General features: G+C 45.8%; 1 pseudogene; it reads right to left on the bottom strand.

Moving 5' to 3' along the window:
- LOC141740503 (protein ELYS-like) overlaps positions 1-13,473 on the bottom strand; it is a 32,209-nt pseudogene extending 18,736 nt beyond the window's left edge.
- Positions 13,474-22,735: the final 9,262 nt, after the last annotated feature.

Genomic DNA, 22,735 nt, shown 5'->3' with positions numbered 1-22,735 from the left:
GTAGCCTCCCCCACCCCCTTGCATGAGCTCCACCATAAACTGTTGCCCTGAACTCCATGCGTGTTTTGTGGTGGTCCCAAGCGCTCAGCTTTAAGCCCCTTCTCCCAGCTAAATGTGACTGTCTTCCAATCCTCAAAAACAACAAAAGCCCATGTTGCCACAATTCCAAATCTTAATAAAACATACCAAAGATTTTGTAGCACTACTACAAACCTTTTTCAGTAAGCTCTTGTGCTTCTGTGAGAAAACAGTTTAAGACCGTGCTAAGGTTGCTCAAAAGCAACTGGCAGCGCTGGAGAGACCGTAATGTCTGGGGGTCAATGAAGTTGCAAGAGCCATCAAACAGCGGAACACCTTTTCAAGAATAAATATTAAATCGTTAGCCGACAGAGCAATTCCAGAGTTTCAAGGCGCACTTCAAGGACCGCGTGCAATATCCTATAGCGGCATATTACTGAGGAAGCTCAATCAGAAAGAACGACTTTAGGTTTGCAGAATGACTACACTAGTACTCACAGATTTGGTCAAATTCTTCCTTTGTAGAGATCACTTGGTTCCATGTCCACTCAAGAACAAACCGTAAATTACCAGCAGACCTTGGCTGCTCTTTAAACAAAGAGAACAAAAAAGAAATGAATCAACAGGCTCCAACTCAAAGAGGTACCACGTAAAAAACCAACGTTCGAAGTATTACCTTCAGATATCCAATGTTTAATGCATCCAGTCAGAAGTCCCACAGAACCTGTCTGGACAGCAGCTGACAATACTGCTTCCAGCTGCTCCTCCTAAACGTAACAGACAAACTCAAATGAGAATCTTACCTACTTGCACCATGTGAACCATCAACAGTAAATGTTTCTTTCTAACTGTATACTCATTCAGACATCACAAAGTCAATCAGGACACAGGCCAGGAATGCCACGTCCTTTCTCTTAATTCCAGCCACAGGCTGGACTGCTCACTGCTCTGAGGAACACATTAACACACTTTTCCTCTGACATTTCAACTTACTGCAGCCTAATTCTAATCTTTCTTCGCGTGCCTCTGCATTACAGTCTTCACGTACTGAGTTCCAACTTACTACGTCCAGAAACATCCTCTGCTAATACGCATTACACATCTGTGCATATAAGTTTGCCATCAGGAACGCAGGAAGGGGACAGGACAAACACAACTGTGCAACGTTTGCATGGAAACAGTGAAGCTACGGCCAAGCAGCTTTCTAGACTATGAAGACATGAAGCAGTTCTGACACCCAAAACACTACGTTGGAATTTTGTAACGTGACAGAAAAGAAGCGAAACATTTACATCCTAATGGCTTAAATGTTAGGCTCTTCAAATACTGTATTATAGTGTAGTGGTAATCCTTACAAGGATAAATCACAGGTATGCACAGACGCGCGATATTAAGTAGTAGCTTATCTCAGCTGGTGTTCTCGTACTTCTCTCAGGTGAGAGGACCCTTCGTAAGTTTTTACTTTGGTTTTTGGGATGGGATTTGTTTGGTTGGTTGGGTTTTTTTAAACTCATTCAAAAGTATCTTTCCCCTCTAGGCAAAATCATGACATTCAAAGCGACTTCTACACATGTAGAACACACATGTGATATTGCCATCTTTTTCTGAAAACTGGTTTCAGACAAGGAAACACACCATTGGCCAGCTTGCCAAGAAATTTCTTTGAGCTACCACACTGTGCAGAAGCGTTCATGTCCTAACACACGTCCACAAATGTGGTGACGAATGCAGGAGACAGGAAGAGGAGGGCAGCGGGAAGGCTGCTCTCCCCTTCCTGCTGATTGCTCCAGGGAAAGGTTGGTGCATTGCAAATGGAAAACCTATGGCAGGGGGAGTGAAGTCACTGTGGTGGCATAAAGCACATAGAAGGTAGCGAGTGTCATGAGATAAAGGTGATTAAGGTGTTGCAGCTGCAAGAGGGCAGTCTCAGAGGAGCAAATTGGGCTACTGCAGCACAAGGCAGAGGCTACAGAGCTGAAGATCCGCCCGGAGAGGATGCAGAAAAGGCTACCGATGAAGGGAAAACGAGGGCAAGCCGTGAAGAAATTGCCAGGGAGAGCTGACAGCAGTAATCCTTTACCACAGCCCACTTCCTTGGAAGCAAATGACCACGTACAGTGCAGCAAGCCGACGTCTGCAAGAGCTCGCATCCCAGTGAGACGCCCCCATCGTCGGCTACTGCACTGAACCACTGCTTTGAGAAACTGACAGGGATGGGGGTTACTCTGGGGGACACATGCGTTATGTTGGGCATGACCAGCACTGACTGCACGCTTCCTTGTGCGCATCTGTGTGTGGCACCGAATTAAGAGAGGGGTCTCTAAAGACAGATCTCTTAGGGCTGTTCCCAGTCAAAGTCACTACTTTGGATCTAAGGATACGATTACTTCTGCTAGCTCAGGTCACGCCTGTATTTCAAAGAAACTTTGCAAAGAATCCAAAAATTGGAGTATCGTGTCTTGTAGCCCCTCCAGCCCTGTCAGACCAGATGGATGTATTTCCCCCTTGATTCCCTCATAGGCACTCACCTGACTCAAACTGGATGGCTGGACATCAACTGGTCTTGGAGACAGCAAGCCAGCTACAAGACACCTATTGTAGCTATCCTGAATGGCTTCCCATATTGAAGGACCAGATTTCTTCAAAAAATTCAAGGTCTGAAACATCAATCGAAAACCACAGATTAAGACAGCATTGTTATTCCGTCACTACGCTTCTGGATAACCTCTAAAAGGAAGAATCTAAATGTTCACTGACACCGTCAGACAGCCTGAACCACTAAGATGCTTTAGGTTAGCAATCTGCGTAATTAAGTCTTTTCTACCTTCTCTGTCTATACACAGGCCTTGCTCTTTCCCTCAACACTGACACAAAATACATTCTATATAAGCTCAGCTAACATGCAGCTTCACGCTTTGGAAGATCCTTTCCATGCCTATTCGTATGGAAGCCGATTCATGTTGGAAACATTTAGTGAGCTGAAACTTCACTCAAAATTATCTGTCACAATCTGTGCCGTGGCTCAGAAGTTATAATTTGGCCGAGTTTGGGAGAAAACAAAATTTTCACTCCTCAAACAGTTATGTGGTTTTTCATTTTCTCCATTCCCTCCTTTTTCAAGAGAATCGGGGATCAAAACTCTAACTCAAGACTATGCAGGCAGTTCGACTGAGGGGCAATAAAGAAGTAACACCTTTCCCCGCCTTCTACAGTGGTTTTGTTCTTGCTCCTGGAGCAACGTTGCATTCCTTTCTAGACATTCAATCCCCGATCGTGCTTCAAGAGGAGACAATGGCAGTTGTACAGTCCCAAGAGGGGACCTAAAACATTACCATTTGCATACAACTGGCGACAGGATACAATTGCAACTATGCGTGTGGACGGGCAGGATGAGCATGAAACGGTCCCTAACACGGAAAGCAGTGCAACAGAAAACTTAGAAAAGCTACATCTCCTGCCACTCGCAATAAAGATACAGTAAAAGATCACCTCCTTCTGGAAGCCGGTGCAAGTCATGTGAACGACTCCGGAGGTCAGCAAGCACGTACCATCTGCAGAAACAGGGAACGTTTGACAACCTTCCGTACTCTCACAGTTATGCCATGACCAGTTTACAGTTTTTACACACCGCTATCTAGAAACATATAACTGAGTGCTTTGAGCTTCAGTTCACAGTCATTTCAGGCTATAACCAGCACCACTTCACCGGCTACATTACAAAAGCACCAAAACTCAGCCGGCTGTCAGATATGTTCCACAATAGCAAATACCTTGTCAGTACAACGTGATCAGAGTTGGGTTTGGGGGGGACTGGGTGTTTTTTTGGTTTGGTTTGGGTTTTGAATGACAAACAATGACTGAACAAGAGAACCAATGAATGGCATTTGACCTCATTTTAAGCTTATCACTCTCAAAAGCAGTGAAATACCTACCAAAGTTATAGTTGCCTGGATGAAAAAACCGCTCAGGTGGTGGATAAGAAGGAGGAACTCCCCGACTTAGACTCCGCTCATGGACCAGAATATCCAAAAGGAGCTTCGGAGAAGTCACGCTCACTACGGTATCCAGCGACCACAGTGCAAAATAGGGGCACTCATGAGGGAATTCTTCCGGCCTTAAAGAAAACAAGCGCGTAAGCTAAATGCCGACATTCAAATGAATTATTGGCAGGCATATGGAAAACTACTGAAGAAAAATCTACCTTAGTGAATCTGGCATTTGAGCAGAATACCAGCGATTAATGTCAAATACACCCAGGTAAGTAGATGGTTTTCCCTGACCGTACGTATTCACTTGCCAACTGAAGACTGAGACACTGGTGTCAGGAGACGTGACTGTAAAAGACAAGACATTGTTTCTGACTTGTAGAAAATACGATAGATCCGATAGTTTTAAAACACCACTTTCTATTTTGGCTTCATTCTGTTCTGTCACTCGTGAAACACAACACTTCCTAAGAGTGATTACAGTAATTACGGAATAGCAAACATCTCTGTGATAGGTTTCAGTCACACTGCCCCTTTTTCTTGTCCCCTCGTCCAGATCACTGGTCAAGATACTAAAGAGAAGTGGCCCCAGTGCAGTGCCCTGGGGAACAGCACTTGTGACGGGCTACCATCTGGATGCAGATGCGGACATCGGTTTGAAGAAGGGAAAAAATTCTGGTAACATTCCTAAGCAATGGAGAGTTTGAACTTCTTGTTCAAAGATGGCAGCTGGAGGAGTAAAACGACTGACCATCATCATACAAACGGCCCCACCATACATCGCGATAGCATGTCAGCAAGCATAAAATAAAACCCACTTTTTCCCTTAAAGAAGTCCCACATAACTTAAGCATCCATTTTTTCTTCGTAAATAATCCCAACAGTCTAGTCTATGCAGATAGGCAAGACTTTCAGACTGTGGGGACAGAACAGCATTCGTTGCTTAGGTTCCAAAAGCACTTCTTTTAAAATCACCAAACACGGACATCAGAACAAACCTTCATTTACGCTATCCTCTCCGTCAACGTCGCTGCGGAATTTTTCGACAGTCTGGCAGCTGATTAATTTAGTACTAGTCTGGCCTCTCAAGGGAAAGACTCCACCCGTGAGATCTAAACTGAACTTTTTGCCACGGTATTCCAAAACCTGGGGGAAAAAATCAGAGAAGAGAGCAAAGGTCATTCTAAGAGAAAAACATACATTATGGCTAAATATGAAAGACAGTCTAACAGAATAGGCTTATTATACTGTGTATTTCGCATGAGCCTATTTCTGATGGTAAATAGAAACTACGCCTGACATGCAAGAGAATGCAGTGTCAAATCGTAACGGGTAAGTTTGGCTGTAAAGGCTTTGCACTTTTTCAAAATTTAGAATTTCCCTAACATTATTCACATCTAAACATGTTTTGCAGAATTCCTTGCGACATCCAAGAATGTTCTTTATAAAAATAAATATATCGCTACAAAGAGATATCTAAAATGATGCAACACACATGCATGCAAAGCTCTTTGCTCCATGTCTTGATTGCAGAACTGATGAAGTTAGAGAAGCCCCAGCATTCGAGCAGCTAAAGCTGTCAAGAGGTATTTTCTATGGGCACACCACCAGAGTGACCGTGCACCCCTCTCTAGTTACTGTGAGAACTTCATACTGATTAGCAATCTTCTTTCAAGCCACGTAAGCTATGACAGCTCCTCCTCTCATCTTGTCAGAGACTAACGGGTGAAATATCCCTCAGCTCCTTCACCAAGCACAGCCAACAGCAAAAGGGAAAACCAGAAAGGACACCGGGTGCACGTGGCCAAGGCTTTTAGCATCACGAATTACTACACAGTAAACAAACTAATTTTGAGATACACAGAAACCCCGGCACGATTGTGTTGAACCTCTGATAGTGCCATTTTTTAAGTAAGCGTGAAGTGAAATACCGTCTTTCCAAATACAGCATTCATTCAAACTGTCTACCATACAACACATGAACGGGTGTACTGGGGACAAATAGCAGCTCTATAATTAAAAAAAAAAAAAAAAAGAGGGAAAAAGAAACCCAACCCACACAACCCATAAACTGATAACGCCACATTCTACCCAAGTTTCCTAAACTTGCAGAGCTCTGAAACGAACTGGCATGAAACCACACATTCCCGTATGATCTCATAGGATACATCTAATTCACCTAATCTGAGAAGAGGTGAGCTTTCTCTTAATGATTCCAGGAAGTGTTACAAATAAATATGAAGGTTGTCTAAAAAGAAAAATTAAATAATTAAAAAAAGTCTTTCATAACTAAAAAGAAAATGCTTCTGAAGCAAAGCAGTGCATTTTAAACTTTCCACGCCGGGCAAAGTCATTCTAAGGAACTCCATTGTATGGGAGATGTTAAGTAACGACTCCATTGACTAGCAAAACACAAAAACAAGTTTTCAAACGAGATGCACTGGTCAAACTCTGATATCAAAGTAGAGAGTGTATACTCTGCCCATCCGCAAGCATTGTGCAGAACGAGGGTAAAGATGCGCTCTACAATCGTGATTTGATGCACCAGATTTAGCAACTGCTGCGACAGTACAAAAAAGGTCTTTGGAAGCATTACTTAAACATACCTTTCTGTTTAATTACTTAAGCAGACTTAAACCAGCCTTGAAGGCAATGGAGACGAGAGTTTGACACGCATATAGAAAAACACAGTACCACATGTTCCATAAGTCCTATTTGTGACTTTTACCATGACACACAGTCAAAGAGGCACTGCTTCATAGCCTCAAACCTAATTCCTGGAACAAAAAGCACTGCTGTATTGAAAAAGTCTTTTGAGCTCCTATGAACTCTATCCAATGAACAAGGATCAACAGTAGATTCCTCCTTCTTTACTCAAACTTGGCCTAGCAAACGGGAGACACTTAAATTTTCTACCCCTGAAGATGGACAAGAAACTTGACTCAGACAGCCATGCAGGCAGACAGTCATGTAGTACTAACCAATCTGTGACTACAAGGAAGTGTTCTGAGACTAAAAGTATCCGCTGTGGAGCACAGGTCCCGCACATCAACAAAGATAAAGAGATAGCATCCAGCACGCGATGAATCACTGGAAGATCCTTCTACTTGGTCACCGTGATAGATAATGCATTTTAAAGAAACACCACCTTTTCCAAACACCTAACCTCTATCTATGCAAAAGCAACAGTGGCAAATGAGGAAGCACCTTTCCTACACATAAGCAAAACACTCAAAATCTAAATTAATCCAAAAAAATCAAAAGGCACAGTCCCTACAAAAACCAGAGTACCACGATACAAGAGTCACCCCTGTTTCGTTCCATAGCTATTGAGAATATGCAAGAGAAAGTACCAAATCAGGAGGAAAGACTTGCTCTGAACTAAGATTACTGTCCCCTCAAAAAGATTTTGGAAGACTTCCAGGCGTACAACTGAATGGAATTACACATCTAACAGATGCGCCTTGTCTCTGTTAGCTATCTGAGATACAATGATACCTCACATCTGTATTTTAAACGCATCCTCCTTGGAGCCAGATCTAACATTTAGGTACACTCTTCTGACCAAATTACATATTTTCCTGGCTTTAAGAGTAGATTGAATAGGTCACCCAGCCAAAAAGAAGAACGAGTTATCTTTACAGCTACTAAGTGTCAGGATCAACACTGAAGAGACACTGTAGGTGCATTTCATGTGAGAAGTCCGGCTGACAAAGCTCTAAGGGAAACCAAGAACATAAAACTGAAGATCAGCAAAGACTAGAGTATGACTGTATTTTAAGAAAGGGAGAGAGACAGAAGCTTATTCAAGTCCGAAGCTTGGTTAAACCAAGCGATTCAAGGCCCAATCTTCTCTTCCTACATGCCATTCGTTTGGTATTTCAGAATAATTTTATTTGCAAAAGCCGCGTCCTCTTCAGGAATTTCATTTATACGGGCTCTTTGCAGATGAATCTAGCTGGAACACACGACACTGCAGTATAAAATGGTACGCCTTCTTTCCAAAAGGTATGGACAAAGGCCGTGCCCAAGAAGACTCAGCAAAACATTATTATTTTTTCAGCCAGCTCTGAAGTTTGATGGTAAATCTCACCCCTGTAACTCAACTGATACTCCCTTAGAGAAAATTACTATTGTCTGCTTTTCCCACGCATGCACCTCTTACCTCATACATGACTTGTCCTGAGGCCACGCGTTTTCTGTCACCAAACGCTAACTGCAGCAGGTGTAAACTCACCACATCGCCTTCGCTGAAAAAGGGATAAATTATGAAATTTGGTTACAAAGCTGCTTTATAGTCCTCATTGTCGTGTTAGTAGACCTAGACGTTTTCTTAATAGCATGCTCCCGCTGAAAAGAACACCACCTCTTCCCAAAACATGATCATCGGCCACATTTAGCCACTGAAACATGAAGGAGGGCGTTTTGACACTAACAGCTTCAGGGGCAAAAGCCAACCGTACAATTGGAAAGCTGTAATATGTTGTATGGACTAAGAATTGTTGGAAATAGTTCTTCACAATGAAGAGTTCTCCATCAAAACTGCTTTGAAGTCAAATTTTAAAAGACTGCCACTCTACCAACAGCTGAGCTGATGGAATCGCTTGCTGATGCAGAAAGAGAGATCTCTCTGCCCTTCCCTTACCACCAAAGTTCCCCTCCCCCTCTTGCACACCCTGCACCCTTCCAAGTCCGATTTGATTCAGCAGAACAGCAGGAACCCATTGGCTTTTCTGCTGAATCGTTTTCTGCCAGGGGAGCTGCACTGGCTCACCAAGGCTCCACAGACTGCTGACGCTGGCACAAGGCCATCGGCAATACTGTCACCGCCGCCTTTAGGGGCGGCAGGCTGTTCTGTGGGCACGTCTGGTGTTCTAGATCTGCAGCCTCAACTGCTCCTAGTGGTATTTTAATACCACGGTGTGACTATCAAACAAATGATGAAGCGGTCATCGAGGAACAAAAGCAAACCATTTGAGAATGCGAGCAGAAGAATATGGCCACTGTTGCTTTGCCTTCTGACAGAAGGCAGGAACTAGTAGGTCCCTCTTCACGTCTGGTAAATCCTGTAAAAATTGCATTCTAAGTTTAACACCTTCCGTACCGGAAAGAATCGCAGACACACAACAAATACACATGTTCAACTGTATGGGAACAAATATCCTTAAAAACAAAAAGAATTAATTCAGTGGCTGATAGTTTTTATTCACCTTTCCTGCGTAGACTGAACAGCCCACAAGTAGCAACAATTGCGAGGATCATTCTCCGGCTCTTGAAAAGTGACAGCATAGACAGGAATCCTCCCTCCTTCAAGCTGAGAGTGGTGCCTACAGGTTTAGGGGAAAAAAAAGCAAAACGAAAAAGAAAACAAAAGGTGAGCCTAGTGGCCCAAACACAGGTAGTTTCTCGTTTCTTGGACTACGTCAAGCATTGTTCTTCCTGACTTCTGAACCTTATTTGTACCTCCACACTCTACTCTTGCCACCTAATTATTCCTCCACTGTCTATTTATGCATCCAACAGCTTCTGGGGAGTCAGTGCAGATCTGCTGAAGGGAATCCCAACCAGAAGTTAGCCAAATATTTCAGGTGAGATTGCTCTTTCGGCCAAAGCTGACATGCAGGAAAGAATACATTTTTCAGGCACAGGTCAGCTATTGAGTTTTCATGTCTCACTAGTTTCACCCTGGACACTTTAGAGAATATCGGCACCAAAATCACATCACTGACATACTTCAGCCTTTCAATGGATGCCCCAGTTGCAGTAACCGGTTCTGAAAACCCCAGGAAGCATGCTTCCCACAATTCCTCAATCCACAGGCACAATAAGGAAAACAATCCTAGTCCACTGGGGAGAAGGCGGACCACTTCATCCAGGTATGACTGAAAAGTTACATCAGAAGAGGATTTCTGAACGTGCCAAGATTATACTCATACTCATTTCAGTCCCTGAAAAAGTTCTCTTTACATCCACATACTTCCTTAAGCAACAAATCGAGAGCCCCACACCTCCAGGCATGGCCAAGTGTAAAGGCCTACTTACTCTCTCTTCAAAGTTTTCATATTCCAGAGCGACAGGTAGCCATCCGAGAAACCCACAACGAGCTGGTTGCTTCTGCTTATGTAGCACAGGGCTGATACTGCTGTTCCGGAAGCATTTTGTAGTTGAAAACAGAGACACCTCCCTTCGCTGGTCGCAGTTTCTCTTCTTTGTGCAACTTCAGCAGGATTTTTAGTGACAACTTCTAGGTCTACACACACAAAACCAAGCAATAAATGAATACGTTATGCCACTTAGGCTGCATTTTAGGCACTGACGTGACAACCCCTATCATCTAATGCTACCGTGCCAGGCAAAATAGCCATTTATGCAACACTTTTTTTTGCCATTTCCATTATGTATGTCTTCAAAGAACATAAGAACTCTCGGATCAGACAAGTATTCTCACTCACATTTGAAAGCTGGGTAAAAGCGTAACCTTAATAACGTAACCAAATTCTTCCTGGACTCTGAAAAGCAGGAGTTTGGGCCTCGTGATGAAATTTGAAGTGGCACCTCGTGTTTGAAGTGGCACCAATTTCTGAAGCTGCTGTTGTAATAGCCAAAACGGTGTATGCAATCTGAGTACACCTATTCGAGATTTCATTCATCCAAATGCATGGGTGTTGGTAAGTGGGGTTTATTTTAAAAAACAAGCCCAAAATTTGCCCCAAGTCAATTAACACAAGCAGAAGAGCATTCCCAGGAAACAGGGCTCCTCCAACACAACTTCCTACCAGGCGGCCGCACCGGCTCACGTGGCAAAATTCCTACACCTCTCTGGCAAGAATCATAGTGGCACAGGGATCTTGGTGGGAGGGGGCATTTACAACACTGCGAGGAGCAGTCAGACACTCCCAGGTTTAATCAGGTCAGGACTATACGATGTCAAACTGCCACCTGTAACCAGTCGTCAGAAATGTCTGACACAAGGGTCTTCAAAGTGGGATGCATACTGTTTCGTTAGAAGACAGAAGTTTTCTTGCGTTTAAATTCATGTGGAAAAACTGCAGGCTTACCCAATGCTTCGATATCATTCTGAGTGCAGGAGCAATCATCCAAACTAAGGTCAACCAGAAGTAGATGGCCAGCATCTGTAGCCACTGCTGCCACCCCAAAGAGCCATCGCAGACTCTGATGGAGGTGCTGAGTGCTCACGCTGGGTCCTCCGTGATTCGCTATGGGTTCTATAGCGGTTACCTACAGGAAAACTACAAGTTACTATTTGAGCTCTTTGACAAGCTCAATAGAAAAAGTAAATACAGGAGCATCAAAGCATTGTTTGCAATTAGATCAAGAAAAGAGACAAAGACAAAAAAGCCCCGTACAAAAACCTGTTACTGCCTTCCATTTACTAGATTTCCTGCGGGTAAGTGACTTAACTTCAACTTAAATGGGGCATTCTATTAGTACAGCTTAGCAATTTCCATTTCCTACTTCGCAGTAATTAACTGGAGGAAAACACAGAAAATCAGTTATACGCAAGAAACTTTATCGTATTCAAGGGGCTTAAGACAGACAAACACAACTACATCGAGGTCTCCCACCGCTCACAGCCCACCAGCACCGCGATACGGTCTATGCCTTCTTTGACAAACGGGCGTTAGGATAAATCAGGGCTCGAGAGTCAGACGAGGCAGCGGCCAAGTTGCATGGGAGACACACCATTTCCATGGGAGTGAAACGTATTTAGAAAGCGTTGAAGGGAGAGACCAGCTTAGTAAAATTCACACTAGTCCGCATTTAGAAGAAAAGTAACAACCACATAAAGGAAAAGAAGCTTTAAATGCACACCAGCGCTTTCACGAATGTTGAGAAAAATGTTAAAAGCCAGCCTAAAGCAGCAGCTTCTCAGATAAAAAGGTGACTCCACCTAAAGGAGGAAGCGCGCACTGCTCTTTCACGTGCCCAGCAGTCTGCACGCAACTGTCTCACAAGGCGAAGACAGACCTTTCAGCACACGTTGCAGCACATCCCAGGACAACACTGACTGCTAGAGCAGAGACACGGTATTTCTGATGGAAATCAAGCAATTAGGGCCAAAAAAAGGTGCTTTTCAATGCCTTTTTGTGGAAGGAGAGAATCAGGTAACTCTGTGCTCTACAATAAAACCAGAAAACTTGTTTTACTCTCAGCAAACTCCAACAATAATGGCGCATTAAGCCCAAGATTTTACAGCAACACCATCTTGACTGGATACTCTCAAGTGACAGGATGTTAACGCACGATAGAAAAAATACCTCCTACAAAGAGACGCTCCAAAGCTTGTCCTAAAACAGGCCTACGCAGCACCTAACAACATCAAAGCTTCGTTTCTCCAATTAAAAAGTACCTACCCTCCCGGGAAGAACAACTGCTTTAACCACTCTTGAGAGTCCAAGGTCGTACAGACAGAGAACACTTCCCTCTGCGTCTTCCAACCCAACCAGCAGTCCAGTTCTCTTCTCCCAGGAAAACTCCTTCACCACACGAACAGTGGGAGGCTGTTCATTGACTCCACTGAAACGGTACGCAGAGAGCCGCTCTCCTGTCACACAGTTCACCACCTCAAGGTGAGGACCACGTGCCAACCACGCCAGGCCATTTCTCCCTGTGAGAGAAAAGAAAGAGGACTGAAGCAAATGTCCAACGGAAGACTGAAAACAGCTGAAAAAAAATCACAGTGCCTGCCCCTTTCCTTCAATAAACGTACCTAGCAGAGGAAGACCGACCTACCTCATTCTAGTCAATGATTCAAAATCACCCGTTGAAATCCCCAAGCAATCCCTCCTAAAATTAACCACCTTGTTATTTTGCATTTGTACTTGTCATTCCCGCACCGAAGAATCTGGGTTGTTTGGGATAAAGATGACAAGGTCCTGATCGACAGCCTTTATACCATATTCACCTTGGTTTTGCTAGAAATGATCTAAACGCATATGGGAATACAAGTCTTAGAGCGTAGAGGAAGAATCGAAGGCATTTTGTTTCACTGAACTACTGCCAGCCCAAAGGAAGTATGAGCTCAATCCCTGCATTTACACTCAGGTAGATAGATTCTACCTGGTCTTAACAGAAGCCTAGACCTCCAGATAGGCACCCAGCTCTACTGTCACATCACCTGGAAAGTCCACTTCAAAGTTTAACTATACTCACGTTTTAATATTAGCATTTGTCATCGCTGAAGCACCCTTTTTGTTCTCTCTCTCTAAACAGGATGCCTCTTAACAGCACCAACCTGACACAGCTGATACGATGACCTGAGGCTTCAGGTAGCCTCCAGGCAAGAACAACTTTATACCGAGACCAAATTTAAAGGAAAATGCTCACCTCCAGAAAACCTCCCGCACAGCACCGAGCCGAGGGTTCCCTCATCTTCCCCAAGTGCCTGAAGAGTCACCTCTGGAAACTGCAGCAGACTGCTCGTTACCTCAGCTGTTAGGTCTCGCATTCTTCGCTGTAAATACAGGAAAAAATTGCACAACTAGACTCACGTCAGCCAGAACTATTCTTGAGAGTGACAGAAGTTTCATCAGTATGCAGTGAAAAATCCCCTAGACATCACCTCTAGCTCTTTTCCTTGCAAATAATGGCACTCGGGAGACTTTTTGCTCTCCCAGCAGAGCAAAAGGAGAATCCTTTGCTTTTCTGATGCCTGTGAGATCACCAACAAAAAGTGACCCAGACGTATCAACAGAGAAATAACAGGAAAAAGCCCAATACACTGAGTTCAAGTCTACTCACACAGGTTAGGAAGATGGGAGCTGAGAAAAATCAGATTTTAAAAAGCTTCTCAGTAACAGGTACAACTTTCCATTTGTCCTTTCCCTTGATTTCGTACTTTACCCTTTGTTACTTATTGTCAGTTGTCTTCTAGCAGCCAAAATTACCATTGGTCTTCACCTTAGGTACTTATGACTTCCAAACTATTTCCAAAGAAAGGAGCGTACCACGAGTCACACGCTGAGGATAGATTTTTGCATTAAAAACCTCCAAGAAGAATAAACATGGAGAAATTACATGTTCAAGCAGAATCACATTCAGCCAAGTCAGGGTTCAGGGACGTCAGTTTTGACTGACGGTAGTACCTGAAAATCCGTTTCAAGGGCCAACAATGCAATGGGCTTACTGACGAAAAAGCTAAAAATATGGCCAGCCGCAGCTGAAGAGGTGGTTTCACAAAACATGCTGACTTCCCTGCCACCAAAAGAGAGGACTTGCCGCCGCCTCCCATCTCTCCATCTGCTCCTTTGTTCTACTACCGTACTCCTGTGGCTCACCTCGCACTGCCTTAACAGTGCCTTAGAGCACTTTAGGAGCCAAGTTCACTCCCTGAGCAGGCAGGAAACTCACCCAGAAAAGCAGGTGGTGTTCCACCAGCTTCGAGAGCTCAACTGCCTTGCAGAGACAACCAGCAAGCATAAGAGGTGGCACAAGGAAGGAGGCAGGACCACGCATCGGGAAGAAGGAGAGGGAATTTGTCCATCTCCTTTTTGTGGCAGTCAGCCCGGGCTGCTAGCTCATACCCGGGTGAAACGGCACACTCAGTTTGCAGGGAGGGCTAAAAACCCCTTCACTTTTAGAAAGGACACCACCCAGGACACAGTCAGGCATCTTTTAAGGCAACTTTTAACTCCCTCTTGCACGGAGAGACTCCCTAGCTCTCTGGGAAAGGCTGCAGCTGACAGGCGTCGTTCTTTCACTCCGCCAGAGGTGGAAGCTAAAGTGATTTCAGGGAAGGGTTATAAAAGGGTTTATAAAAGTTATACCAATTTTTGAATTGTTGTTAATGACTGGTTCCATGACATTTTCCCCAGAGAAACAGGAAGCAACTCACAAGCACTGGAGGAGCAGCAGATGGAAAAGTCACTTTCTGCACTCTCGTAGTCGTCAGGTTCAGTGAATTTGCACTTTGCCGGATTTTACTCCTGCAGAAAGAGGATTTAGCGAGTGAGTGAGCAGGTGATTTAGGGAGTACCACCGGGTCAGGTCTTTCCCGCTTAGGCAGAAAGCCTCCCCGCTCCCGGCGGTTTAGGCAAAAACCCTACATTTCATCCAAGCCCTAAGCTGTAGTCTAAAAAGCCACCAGCGTGACAGAGACGGTCTGTACCAGAATCCTACAATCGGCCTTATTTCACTCAAGTGCAGCCTACAGATTGTCTTGCCGAGTTTGTGCAGATGCTCCACAAGCACAAAGCTACAGCAGAAGGTGAGACGAGGAAAGAATTTCAGCTCTCTACCCCAACAGCCCCCAACAGCGAAGACCCTGTGTCTGATGCAGACCACAGATGTGACATCCCTCTCCATGAAAAAACAAACAAAACCAACACAGATCAGAACTTGACGCTGGAGCCACTTTACCCAGCTACCTCCTGCGGTTATTCCCTAACACGACTATACTTCCGTTCAAGAGTTGCAGTCCCCGTCTACCGTGGCGAAGCTCGCAGCGGTTCCCAAAGGCACTTCTGACCTTACGCTCTTTTTTACCTTGCTCGGTGCACCTGCACAGACAGACGTAGGCGCTGAGTGTCTCAGGACAGAACATACACGCAGCCTTCCCAGCACAGGGAGACAGTGGTGAGCAAGGCACTCCCAGCACACCACACCGCTCGCCTCTCCCAGCACGAATTCCAGAATCCCAGCACGAATTCCAGAATCCCAGCATCACAATGAAGAGAAAGGCCTTCCAGAATCACTGGAGGTCCTCTGGTCCAGCCCCCCTGCTCAGGCAGGGTCACCTACAGCAGGCTGCCCAGGACCGTGTCCAGGCGGCTTTTGCGTATCTCATTCTGAAACATACTTTGACAAAGAGCAACCTGACAAGCCCAACTGCAAATGCATTTGCAACACGTGCAACAGGCCCGGCTTGTTGGTGACTCTCTCCTGCCAATTTAAGGCTTCTCTCCACCACACAAGTCAAGCAATACCACACCAGCAAAGCCTTGTCACCATTAGTTCTCTAAAACTGTATCCGACAGCTTCCTAGGTAGAAGGCACAAAGTTAACAGAAGCCTGATTATGTTCATTTCACTGTCTTAACAAAGCAAACCCCAGGCAGATCAATGCAGGAAAACCAGTTGATGCAGCAGGTGAACAAGAAGCTGTCCTCAGCAGAACAGGGTACGTACGGTACTGTGTGCCCAAACGCCTGTGCCAGCTGCCAGCCAAGACCGATACAACCATCCAGAGGGAGCACCTGAACGACCCCGGTTAGCCATACACCCCACACAGGGCTCAGCATTCCCGACAGAATTAAGTCCCTAATTTTTATCAAACCCCCATCATTTTATCAAACATGATCAGGAAGCAATTATTAGATCTGAAAGACTGACGCCACGCTTCCTTTCTATTGGCAGAAGTTCCAGACCTGGAGTCACGGTTTATTAAGGAAGGGCAGAGAGGGGCGTGAGTAACAAATCTTAAAGATGACAAAAAGGGGAAAACATCAGACTCAGAAGACCAGAGGTTAATGGATCTGGCCGCAATGCCCGTTACTGGGAAACTCGCCTGAGCCACAGCAATGTGCTGGTGCTCCCACTCCTTCCAGGCTTCCTCCGGACGGGACTCCCACGTGGCCTGTGTGCTCCGGATCCGCCACTCATTCCCAGCCAGCAGAAACTCTTCTCCCTCCTGCCTGCAATAGCCTTACTTACACTGGGTTTGGGCTTTTGTCTTGATCAGCACTTGATAAGGGAACTGACTCTGAGCAACTGGATGTGCCCACGCCAGTGCTGCAGATGAGGACAGGGACCATTTCTCAAAGGCAGAGCTGTCTTCTTTTCTTCTCAAGTTTTTAAAAACAATGTGTCTGTGGAGAAAAAAACCAAACAGAACACCTTTGAAAAAAAATCCCAAGTCACAGCTATTAAGTACTACTCCTGTATCGCCAGGCAGAAATGCAGCGGTGCTGCTAAGATGCCTTAATAGAGCAGAGCACCAGCTGGCCAGCAGGCAGTAAGGGGAGAGCAGCCGCTGTCAGGGAGCGCCCACCCCAGACAAGGCTTCTGGGGGTCTTGGTTCACATGGGCCTCATCTCCGGGTCAGATGGAGTCCTAATTCAGACACAACAAGGGGTCTGCGTTCATCGGCACGTGAAAGCAATTCAGCTCTTTGCAGGACTGAACTGGTGCGGGAAACGTTAAATCTTCTGCTCCTGGTATCTCCTCGTAGCCAGGCAGCTGCAGCCACGCGGTCACGGAGCCATGAACCGCGTTGGGACAGCAGACATCTAAGTGCCTGAGCTCTTTTCAGGGGAGCTGGAATAAGAAGGAATAATTAGTGCTGGAGTCCCAGCGAAAGCCTGTCTGGAAGGACTGCAAAGAGGGCCGTTTTCAGTTCTGAGCCCCAGAAAGGCCAGGAGGAGAGAGGGAACCTCCTCTTGCAGAAGGAGACGGGGGACTGGGGAAGTGGCCGGGAAGCAAACTGCTCCTGGGCAGGAAGGAATAGCTCTGTGTGGCACTGTCGCTGGGATCCGGCATCGGGAAGCAGAGACAACCAACGCCTGGCAGCAGGGGTCATCTGTACGCTCTACGTTTCAACTCTGTGCTGCATTGCCGGCAGAGAAAGGGAAGGAAAGAAGCTGAATTAAGTCACGCACACGAGAGAGACCCAGAATTCTCAGGAAAAAGAGCTACCTCCGTCACATAACTTAGCTGTCAAAATATACGCCGTGCGTTAATAAGAATACAGAATAAGCTCTTAATATGCTGCCCTCCCTTATTGGCACATTCACCCTTTCCTTCCTCCTCAGCTGTCAGTCACTTTGAGCTGGTATCTCTTCTCATTTTGCCCAGCACCTGACCGCAATTGGCACCGAGACCAGAGCGGGAAAAACTATGAAAGTGTGCCTTTCAGCGTATCGTCAGGTTGACAGAGTTCCTTCGTAACAGAGGTCTGCTGGAGTCTCGGCTGCAGTCTGTGAGCGTATCAACGTATTACCTGCCATTGCATTTTGAAGGAGGTTTTTAAAATTAGTTTTAAACCCTACCAAAAATGAGATAGGGATTAACATGGAAAAGATGACCATAAAGTCCTTAAACGTAAAAGAAGAATCCTAGTGTCTTAGCAATCTGGCTATAAACTAACTCTTTTTAGCAGGTTAGCAATTTAGGAGAAAGAGAGACAGACAGATGAGAAGACAGAGGTGGTTTTTGTCAAAGTGAATACTGAAGGTGCTCAAATCCTGGTAACTCTGCCTTACGCTAGCGCCAACGTAAAAAAACCCCTCAAAACCACGTCGATGGTATTGGTACAAGTAACAGTTGAAGAATCTGTCCTTAAATTTGTTCAAAACAGTAAGAAAGTTAGCATTTGAAGAAACTCAGGTAAGCTGTTTGAAGACTGTCAGCATTTACAGTCAACATTTTCACATGTGCACGTTTTCTATTTGTATTCTTCCATCTTTCATTTGATAGTACTTGCTTTAAGAAAAAATACCTCTTCAAAGGTGCTGGAGTATACAGTTAATTCACCCGAGACAAAGAGGACCCTGTGGGGGTTTCATCTTATTTAGGAATGCAACATCTGGTGCACAGGACCAACAGTAATCGCAGATTACAGGAAACAAAACTACTTGTTTTATAATACTGCCTCGCTTTATGTAAAGAACACGGCGTTTATATAAAACAGGTGCTTATAGTTTTATAGCTGCATTTATCTCTATTTAGTTAAATTTTTCCAAATATGCAGAGAACTCTTGCAAAAGAAGCGGGGTTTCAATCTCTAACGTAGAAAGCGAGAGATCGATTTTGTGTCAGCCACGTTTCTGTTCTGAAAACAGAAATGGTCTCCATTTGAGTGATGCATTAATAGTGGTACGAATCTTTTAGAATCATAGAATGGTTTGGGTTGGAAGGGACCTTAAAGATCATGTAGTTCCAACCCCCCTGCCCTGGGCAGGGACACCTCCCACTAGGCCAGGCTGCTCAAAGCCCCATCCAGCCTGGCCTTGAACACTTCCAGGGAAGGGGCATCCACAGCTTCCCTGGGCAACCTGTTCCAGTGCCTCACCACCCTCACAGTAAAGAATTTCTGCCTGATATCTAATCTAAATCTACCCTCCTTCAGCTGTAAACCGTTACCCCTCATCCTATCGCTACACTCCCTGATAAAGAGTCCCTCCCCATCATTCCTGTAGGCCCCCTTTAGGTACTGGAAGGCTGCTATAAGATCTCCCCAGAGCCTTCTCTTCTGCAGGCTGAAGAACCCCAACTCTCTCAGCCTGTCTTCATAGGAGAGGTGCTCCAGCCCTCGGATCTTCCTTCTTAACCCCCTTTTTTCTTCAAAAAAGGAGGACAACCCAGAAAAGAGAAAGAAGGAATGTACTACAAGAGATGAAACAGCTTGGCCAGTGTTACGGCAGAGCAGCCGGGTGGCTCAAGCAGCAAAACGATGCTCTTAGGTCCAGGCAGCACCCACACACTTCAGCCAACATGCCCAGAAGGGTCACGTTAAGAGAGCATAAAGGATGATTTTCAAATTACAATGAGCAAAAAAGAAATCAATGTACACAGAAAACTAAGATATGTTAATACGGAAGCAAAGCAACCTCATTACCTGGTCATTATAGATTTCCAGCATGTTGAAAGTGTTCTGTAAAGACAAGAAGTAATTGGAAGGTAAAACAGACAGGCAACAAACAGCAAAAGCTAGGCTCTGTATTTCAGCAGCTTAAACATTAAGTTTCTGCCCCATGACTTTTCTCTTCTCCCTGTTGCTTATTCCGTGTGCCTGCACTTCCAACGGAACCAAAGCAAGCACCGTGAGCTGCGCTGGAAAACCCGTGATTTCAGCAAAAAGCCGGTACTGGTAAACCACTCTTAGAAATCCTTTTGCTCTGAAACAGGATATTTCACCACATCATTCTAGTAAGAAGCCATTTGCTACAGATAGGAGGGTTTTAAAAAATTTAAAAAGGTGTTTAAACTTTGAGAGAAACTAAGGGATATTTTCAACATTTCCTACTAAAACTGTTTTCTCTTATCAGAGAAGACTTTCTAAACTCCATCGTAACATACGTTTCAATACACCATTTTATTGTATTTTTGTTGTATTTTCCCCTAGCCAAATGTGCACGAGGAAACCGCTAGCAGACCTCAGGGTGGGCTAGCCAGTGAGCAGGAGGAAAAGCCATCTCTGGAAAGTTGCGGTGTCTCAGCCAGAGGTCAGAGACGGAGCCCAGAATTGGGGCACAGACGACAGCTGGGCTCAAGGCTCTGCTGATCCTCTGGGGCTCTGCAAATGTGGCTGCGTGGGGGAACCTGCAGAGTGACAGCATGCCTCTGGTGTCACTCGTGAGCTTCAACTGCAACAAGCCAGAGAGGCGGCTTTCTGTGAGCTGCCCCAGTGCAAGATGGCAGGTGGTAAAGGCACGGCCCCGTCTCTGGCAGCCTGCGTAGCCAGCCGCGTTGCTGTCGTGCATGTGTGTGGTGCACCCTCAGCCTTGCTACTGGCCTGACCTGCAAACGGGAAAGCAGCAGCCGCATCCAAGGGTCTGGGACAGAGACACCCCCAGGTCTGGGGTGCACCAGGCCGGGCTCCTGCCGCCAGCAAGGACGAAGCCCGCCCCGGCTCAGCAGATTTGTAACAACCCTTCGCTACTTGGCAGACACCGGCATCAAGCTTTAAGCTTCGCAGTATTAAGTTCACCAACGCCAAAAAGAAACCTGTTCTGTACCAGGAAGACTACGGATAAGAAGTAAACGACTCGTGAGACCCTATGGATTGGTTTCTGCCCGTAGCTTGTTTTCCCCACCAGAAATCAACAACAAAGCTATTTACGAGTGGTTACATGGGAACTGATGAAATTGCAGCAAACAATTTTATTGAAATAACAAGCCTGAGAGTAGCGTTCCACGAGGGGAAGTTCTGATGGGGGATTAAACTGCTCGGTTATCCTCAGACATATTCGCACACTGGGCATATTCTTGCAATACGATCCAGGCTTTATCCAGTGCACTTCCAAAAGGAGAGACGAATTTTATTTCCACTGGTGGAGGTGACCAAGAGCCTCCTTTTCTTGTGGTCCTGAAAAGAAAGAGAAGTATCAAATTGATTTTTTGATTACCAACAGTATTCAGTAGAGGAAAACTTTTTGCAATGTTGGAATTACAAAATCGATGCCAAAGAATTATTTATGGGCTTCTTTGAAGATAGGGTCAAGGCAGAAAACATACAGAAACAAGCTTCCTTTTGCTTTCGTTCCTTACCAGACTGTCCCAAGCATTCTCACTCAGTATTCGCATGAGCTTTTTGAGCGCCCCCACGCCCTGATTTTAAGAGGCAACTCTCCCCAGACGGTTTTCCAGAAGGAACCGGAAAACACGGCCAGAAACAAGACGTTCTCTTTACTCGTTGTCTCACCCACTCCTGCCTTCTATGGGGAACTAAAGACCGTAAGAGCGTGGTTTCGTAAGGTGGAATGACAGGAGAGCACGCCATCGTTGCAAAGAGTAGCACCCACTTGGCCTTTCCTAGCCCCTCCCTCTTCTGGTTCCAATAGAAAACTGAACCGTGAAGTGGGGAAAACGGTGCCCAGGAGACCAGCAAGCTGGACAGGCTCGCAAAGTCAGAGCAGAACTGTACCGCCAAGTGAGGAAGAGCAAGTGAGGTGGCCAAAAGCTGAATCGCTACCGTTGTTTCTTAATGACTGCAACCTGGCTCTGTTCAGGGGAAGAGTGGGATTCTTTCCCCTTCTCAGACACTTTTTCAAGCATTTCATGAAGAAGTTTAGCACTTTTCTCATTTTGCTCAGCTATTGTCTTAGTCATTTTCTCCACCGCCTCCGGGCCGGAGCCGTGGCGTTTGCCGGGGCCCGTGTGGGGGCAGCCCATGCCGCTGGCGGCGGTGTCCCTACGGCCGGGCCGTGGCTTTGGCCTGTATGGGCGGAGGCGTGGCTTTCGCCGGGGCCTCTGGGCGGCGCAGCCGCCGTGGGCCTGGCCGATGCCGGGGCCGGTGGGGGGCAGCCGATGCCGCTCGGGCTGGTGTCGGGGCCGGTGGCGTTGTTTGTGCCTGTGTTGCGGCTTGGGCAGTCACCTGAGTTGTTTGAGTTTCTGCTGTAGCTTTCCGTGGGGGGGTTGTCTGAATTCCTACTGCAGCTTTCGGTGGCAGGGCTGCCCGAGTTTCTGCTGTCTTTGGCTTTGGCCCCGGGGTCTGAGTAGCAACATCACATGTCACATCATACTCACTCCTGCACCGATATTTAACAATAAACCAGCCCTGCAACACACTCGGGAAAACCGACAACAGGATCACGTACGAATGAAAGTAACCTTCACTCTCGAAACGGCCCGAAGGTTTCTCATCCCGATTCTGTTACTGTCGCTTTGGCATCATCACCGAAGGGCAAAGTCAACTTTCCCCAGGTACGACCAAGAGCGTAATTAGGAAAAGAATCCATCCCGAAAGTGTAATTAGGAAAAGCCTCCATCACGAGATGCCCAAGATAGGCAGGCAGAACCGTTATCCAAGCAATTATTTTATACCTCTGAAGGCAAACCCACGCCAACGTGGCACGCTTAGACCACCGCGTCCAAACACAAACGGGAAACAGGCCATGCAATATATTTGACCGGTTAAACCCCACTGCATCCATTAACTTCATACAAAGCTCTCTAAAGGCACGATACCAGATTTCACGTAAGACCGACATGCTGTGAACTCTCTGTTCTCCCTGAACAAGCTGGAATTCAAACTATTCAGGCAATCTATCAGAG

The sequence above is a fragment of the Larus michahellis genome, chromosome 3 (assembly GCF_964199755.1).
Source record: "Larus michahellis chromosome 3, bLarMic1.1, whole genome shotgun sequence".
NCBI classification, from domain to species: domain Eukaryota; kingdom Metazoa; phylum Chordata; class Aves; order Charadriiformes; family Laridae; genus Larus; species Larus michahellis.
Note: the sequence above shows the minus strand (reverse complement) of the source record. Positions and strands in the feature narration are given on the sequence as shown.